Genomic DNA, 7,094 nt, shown 5'->3' on the forward strand with positions numbered 1-7,094 from the left:
GATTCAATTTTCACATCCTTATATTTGCCTTCTATGCTTAGGCTGTGGATTTGTTCTGTGAGCAGGTTGTGCTGAGTCGTCTGGCTTTTGTAGTCCAGACCTCTTTGCTTTTCTGTTTCTACAAGGCTGCATTCCAGTTCTCTGACCTGAGCCCTCAGTTCAGGTAAGACATCAAGCTCTGCCACCCGAGAAAGAAGCTGGTCTTTTTCCTCAGACAAAGGAGTGGGCAAGCTGTGGGCATTCTCTGCATCCTTCTCAAATTCTTCAATTAGCATTGTTAGGCTGCTAAATTCCTTAGCTTCCTCGTCTAATTTCTTTCTATACATCCCTTTTGCCTCATGAAGTCTTGTCTCAAACTCCAAAATTTGAGCTTTCAGACTTTCCAGTTCATCCTGGTGACACCAGCAAAGATCTGGTACGGAGGGGGCATGTCCACACTGTCCAGCTTCAAAGATCTGGGCGTCGCAGAGCTCAATTCTACTGCATCGTCATTTGGAGACCCTGCCTCAGATGTTGGAGGCTGGTCTTCAGTGCTTGCCTGCTCCTCTCTCTCAGGCCCTGGGACGCTGCTCTCTTCACTGAGCACCAAGGGGTCATCCCCCGCTGTCGCTGAAAGGGCTCCTTCACTTTCCACTGGCTTCACTTCTTTCTGGTCCAGGACCTCAGAGTCCCCGTCAGGCCTCTTGCCCTGAAGCTGGGACTTAAGAAATGCAATTTCCTCCTGAGCTTCTTTCATTTCCACTAATAAAACTGGTAGCTCTTTATGTTTCTGAGAAATTATGTTCTCTGGGACATCTGGTCCACTTTCTTTGGCATAATTGCTCTTGCTGATCTTTTAAAACAGAGACAGAAGAAACACCAAGACCTTAACCAGCCAAATATTTCAGAAAACATTAAAAATAGCCACTACAAACTAGCACTTCTCAAACTTGTAACATCCTGGTTCAAATTTCTTTTATACCACGAAACTATTAAAATTTGTAAAACTCTGCATCTCCCACACTGAGCATGTAGGATTCAGTCAGCTCCACTCTGAGGTCTCTTTTTAATCAAAAGGTCCAAGGAAGCGTGGAATCAATTTTCTAGATATTTCCCATACCAAAAAAAATTCTTCTTCTAGGTTAAAACGCCTAGTTATTTCTTCTAAAAACTGGTTTTCAAAAAGCAGGCAATAAATTAAACACCCTACCCCATATCAAGGAGTAAGCTATGAGATTTCCTAATCAATTTACTGAAACAAGAGAGTTGTACACGTAAACAGAGTAAGCATTAGCTCTGACAAATTGACTACCAAACAAGCAGATGCAGATGAGTTGCCAGGATCAAAAAGCCCCAAACGAGCTCTGCTGGTCCTGGGCATGGCAGGATGGGTGGTATGGCAATGAGACAGTCATCACAGATTCCGGGTTAGGCTGCTCAGTCCATGCCATCTCCATGGATGTTTGCTTGGGGAAGAAAACTAGTGAGTCTCATGAAGTAGTTAATTAGTTTAGAGTCAGTAAGAAAGCCTGCCTTAAAAAATACAATAAAGGGAAAACAAGGAAGAAACCTGACAGTGATTTCTCTTCACACTCACAGGCACGGGCACAGGCACGCACATCATACACAGATGCACACAAACACGGGGGCTTGGGGGATGTGGAGGTGGCTCACTGGAAGCAGTTCTTGCTGAGGAAGCATGAGGACCTGAGTTTAGATCCCCGGCACCTATGTAGATGCCAGGCATGGTAGTACCTGTCTATAATCACATCATTCTTCTCAAGTACTTTCTTGATAATTCATAATTTTTTTTTGCTCTCTGCATGATTGAGATCATAGTTCATAGAGCTCAAAACTAGCCTCAGTACTGGACACAGGGGAACCCACTATGTAGCTTCTTCATGTTACATGCCCATGTTTCCATAGTTACAGACAGGAGGGTCTACAGTAAAATCATCCCTGGCAGAGTATAGTGTAACCAACTGCTTTTTGTTCCATCATCTAAGAGCGTTTATTTCCTCTTTCATAGCTTCCTTTCATATCATCCTTCCATTCCCTTCCCTCACTCCCTACAATAGCTGGAGTTCAGTCCACTTTCTGACTAAAGAATCAAGTCACCCCCGCCCCAGAGAAAAGAGACCTGGAGCTTTGTTCTCTCTGGCCACTCCCACTCTTCTTCCTCCCTCTTCACTGACTTCCTTCTTGTCTGATTTTTTTCTAGTTCATCTCTGTGATTTTGAGGGACATTACCAGTTGGCTCTTCTATGCAATTTCTATGTTTTAAAATTCCTTTTCTTCACTACTGTTTGCTACTTATTTTCTGTTTCTTTGGTTTTTATTTTCTTTCTTCTTTTTGTTTGTTTTTTTTTTTTTGAGACAGGGTTTCTCTGTGTAACAGCCCTAGCTGTCCTGGACCTAGCTCTTGTAGACCAGGCTGACCTCAAACTCACAGAGATCCACCTACCTCTGCATCCCGAGTGCTGGGATTAAAGGCGTGTGCTATCACTGCCCAGCTGTTTTTAATTTTCTTACTAGAAGCCCATCTTTTTTTTAAATCTGTACTAATTTTTTTTTTTAAAGCAACATTAGCTTGTTTCCACTAGAAATCAATGGCAGACCTTTAAGGGAATAATTTTAAGTATTCTCCTGAGCAAATAAAATCCATTTTTAGTACAAGTCTTTTTATTTTTAACTAAATAATATTGCAATTTTCTGAATTAAGTCTCCTTTGACAACTTTGTGAACAAGGCCTCCTTGGCTCCATGAAAAGGTATTGAATGTAAGTTTGATGAATAATTTTGTGTGGTAACTTGGCTGGATCATATTACCCAGATCTTTGGCCAAATGTTATTCTAGGTGTTCCTATAAAAGTATTTTAGTTGACATTAATGTTTAAAGCAGGAGACTTGTGTATGTATATATGTGTATTCATGTGTGCACTTGGTGGGTCCACATATGTGCACCTGTATGTAGAAGCCAGACGTCAATGTTAAGTGTTGTTCTAAACAAGTTACCTACCTGATTTTCTGAGGAAGGCTTGGAGCTCCCCAGGTAGGCTAGCTGGCTGGCCATCAAGCCCCAGGGACCTGTCTCTGGCTCTCCAGGGTCAAAATTACAAGCCTGAGTCAACATGTCCAAGCTTCTAGAGCTCCGGGGCTCAAATTTAGGGTCTGGCATGGCACAGCAAGTGCTTTACCAACTGAGCCACCCCCAGCCATCAGGAGACTCTGAATAAGGCAGACTATCCTCCCTAATCCTTTCCCATCACTTGAGGCCTTGGCAGGAAAACAAATCTGTCCTGTCCCCAAGTGATGGAGGTGGGTCTTGTATCTTATCTGTTGCTTTCATTGGTTAATAATAAAGGAACTGCCTCGGCCCTCTTGGGACAGAAAATTAGGTAGGCGGAGTAGACAGAAGAGAATGCTGGGAAAAAGAAGCTTAGTTAAGGAGTCGCCATGATTCTCCCACTCCAGACAGACGCAGGTTAAGATCTTCCCTGGTAAGCCAGCTCGTGGGCTACATAGAATATTAGAAATGGGTTAGAACAATATGTAAGAGCTAGCCAATAAGAAGCTGGAACTAGCCAGGCCAGGCAGTGTTTAATAGAATACAGTTTCCGTGTAATTATTTCGGGCATAAGCTAGCCATGCAAGCGGCCTGGTGCTGGGGACGGAGCCCCGCCGCTCCTAATTCAACACCCAAGAGTGACTTATTCTACTAGCAGACACTCTCGGGACTCAAGTTTTAATGTTTCTCTGTCAGACGGCCTCTGGATCAACTAGAAGATTCTGCATTTCCCACTTCTAAAACTGTACCTCTTTGGGTCTACACATGGCATCCATCCCTGAGCCTGGAGACACAGATGAGCACATAACAACAACACTTGTGTTAAGAAGCCACACTCCTCACAAAGACCATTTAGGTTTACCAGTTGCGAGCAAGGCTAACTGTATATCCCACAGCTAACAATGGCACTCAACCAATAGAATGGTATCAACTAATCAGGACATCTTCACCACACCACCCTCCATCCCTGCCGAGGCTCAGGGGAGGCCACAGGAGAGGGGGGAGGAGTGTAAGAGCCGAAGGATGCAGGAGTGCTGTGAAGTGCTGGTCTCTGGATGTGACAAGACTGTCACCCAGTGCAGCTGTGGTTCCCACCCTGCGCAAGAGCAAGCCTGGGAGAATTCCAGCATCAATGGGTGGGAACGCTACAGGCCCCGCCCCTTAATAAGGACCTGCGGCACTTGATGGCTGTGTGGGGAGGGAGAATCATTCTTTCTTGAGAGTGTTTCCCACTGGTAGGTTTCCTGTGCTACAATAGGCAGCCCCACATCCATGCATGTATCAGTAACACTAAATGGGTTATCAAAAAAAGAAAAAGACATGAAATTAGATACGGACAAATTAGATATGGTTTGGAGATGTGGGGAGAGCTAGAGGAGGGAAATTGGGGTGGATATGATCATATTTCATACATGTATATACATGTATGGATTCACAGATAAAGAAAAATTAGAATTAAAAAATTGAATAAAACATTACACGGGGAAATCCTGTCTCTTTCCCCCCCCCCCACCCAAAAGAAGTTGAATAAATTTCAGGTTACAAAACCCATAGTTTTGTTCTTTTTTGTTTTGTTTTGTTTTGTTTTCAAAACCCATAGTTTTGTAAAGGCTCCTTTGGAATATAATCTTGAGTAAATATTGCTAAATTCAAGAGATTTTGTTTAATCTCCCCCGAGAAACAGGCTGTGGTGGTTTGAGTGAGTCTGCCCTCCACAGGCTCCTGTATTCTAGCACTAGGTCCTCAGGTGGTGATGCTATTTGGAGAGGCTGAGGAAGTGTGGCCTTGCTGGAGGAAGTATGTCACTGGAGACGAGCTTTGAGAGCCATTTCTAGTCCACTTTCACTGCTTCAAGCTCACGAGGAAGGATGTGAGTGTGCTCCTTCCTGCTGTCCTGCCTGCTGATGTCCCGTGATGAACCCTTACTCTCTAAAACTGTAAGCCAAATAAACTCTTTCTTCTTTAAGTTGTCTTGGTCAGGTGTTTTGTTAGAGCAACATGAAAGTAACTAATACATAAGCACTCCTAAACTTGTGTTGGTTTAGGACAAAGAATTCCAAACATTAGGACAGGAATAAATGAAGAAGTCTAATCTTAATGAATCTCTTAAATGTTATTTCCCTCCATTGGTGACACAGTTTCCGTCAGCATGAATAACTGTTGGAGTTGCCACCTCCTAATTGAGGTTCCACTGTGACTCTACCAGTGATCACTCACCTCGCCGGCTGCGCTGTAGGCCTCCCCTGCTCTATTCTGAGCCTCCAGAAAAGTAATTTGAGAGGACAGCTTTTCTGAAAGTCAAAAAGTAATTTCTTTTTTTTTTTAAATATTTATTTATTTATTATGTATACAATATTCTGTCTGTGTGTATGCCTGAAGGCCAGAAGAGGGCGCCAGACCTCTTTACAGATGGTTGTGAGCCACCATGTGGTTGCTGGGAATTGAACTCAGGACCTTTGGAAGAGCAGACAATGCTCTTAACCACTGAGCCATCTCTCAAAAAAAAAAAGTAATTTCTTTAGATAATACACGTGGAGTGTTTGAAAAAAACAGTGATGTAGTTGCATTGTACCAATGCTACTGGAGATTCACAAAACAACAAAGAGGAAAGAAATAGGCAAAGGGGTTTGAAAGGTTTAAAAGGCCATCGATGCAAAGATCTGTGAAGTGGAACAGCCACTTCTACGGGATAATTTGGAATTCTACTACCTTAGTTTATCCACAACCCTACCATGTGAGTTGTGACAATGCTCCCAGTGGTCTTTAACAGATGTTCAGACATAAAGTTGAGCAATGGAAAGGAGCTGTGCAATCTCAACAACCAAATGAGGAACAATGACAATGATGTGAGGGCTGCACAGCTGTATGGACAGCTGCGATCAGAATCCAGGGCTTACCTCTAGCATAGGGTACAATGCCCTGGAAGAGAAAACTACTCAACACTGGCGCTAGTACCTCCCATAAGCTGACAATCTTTCTGATAAACAAATACACTAAAGAAAGAGAGTGTAGTTTCTATTCCACATCTCACCACCTTAACATGTCCTACTGGGGCAGTCATGTTCTGACTTACTTACCCTCCAACCTCTTGTATTGTCCCTTCCTAAAAAAAAAACTCTACTATAAAAACTCAGAGCTTCTTTCTGCTCTGCAAACACAACAAACTCATTCACATGTCACAGTTTTTTGCTGCTTTCCCTGATTAAAATGTTCTTTGCATGACTGCCCTGCCTTAGCCATTCAGATGTCCGCTTTGCAGAGAGACCCATCCTGACCTCTCTAACATGGCCTTTCTCTTCCCTGAGATACACTTGCAGTAGCTGATGTCATTTTACCCTAGTGTCTATTACTCTAAAACGTTTTTTCTTATGCATGTTTATGACCTGTCCTACACCCTATGTTCACAACTGTATCTCCAGCAAGTAGAATAGTGCCTGGCTCCTAAGAAAGTACATAAAATATGCTCAGACATTTCAAATCCCTGAGAAGGGGGAGAGCTTAGAAATGGCCCTGCAAAAAGTGAGATGAAAAGAACATGACAGCAATGGAAAGGACATTAGAACAGCAGACACAAAAGCCAGTACAGGGGTTGGGGATAAGGGGCACGGGGAGAGAAAAGTGAGAAGGGGAGGATTGGGGGAACTTGGGGAAACAGGAAGATTGAGATAAAGGAAGGTTGGATAGGGGAGCAGGGAAGCACATATCTTAGTTAAGGGAGCCATCTTAGGGTTGGCAAGAGACTTGAACCTAGAGTGGCTCCCAGGAGCCCAAGGTGATGTCCCCAGTTAGTCCCTTGGGAAGCTGAGGATAGGGAACCTGAAATGAACCTATCCTATAGCAATACTGACGAATATCTTCCATATCACCATAGAACTTTCATCTGGTGATGGATGGAGATAGAGACAGAGACCCACACTGGAGCACTGGACTGAGCTCCCAAGGTCCCAATGAGGAGCAGATGGAGGGAGAACACGAGCAAGGATGTCAGGACCACGGGGGGTGCACCCACCCACTGAGACAGTGGGGCTGATCTATTGGGAGCTCACCAA

The sequence above is a fragment of the Alexandromys fortis genome, unplaced genomic scaffold, assembly GCF_014885135.2.
Source record: "Alexandromys fortis isolate MF-2015 unplaced genomic scaffold, M_Fortis_MF-2015_v1.1 scaffold_239, whole genome shotgun sequence".
In the NCBI taxonomy this organism is placed as follows: Eukaryota; Metazoa; Chordata; class Mammalia; order Rodentia; family Cricetidae; genus Alexandromys; species Alexandromys fortis.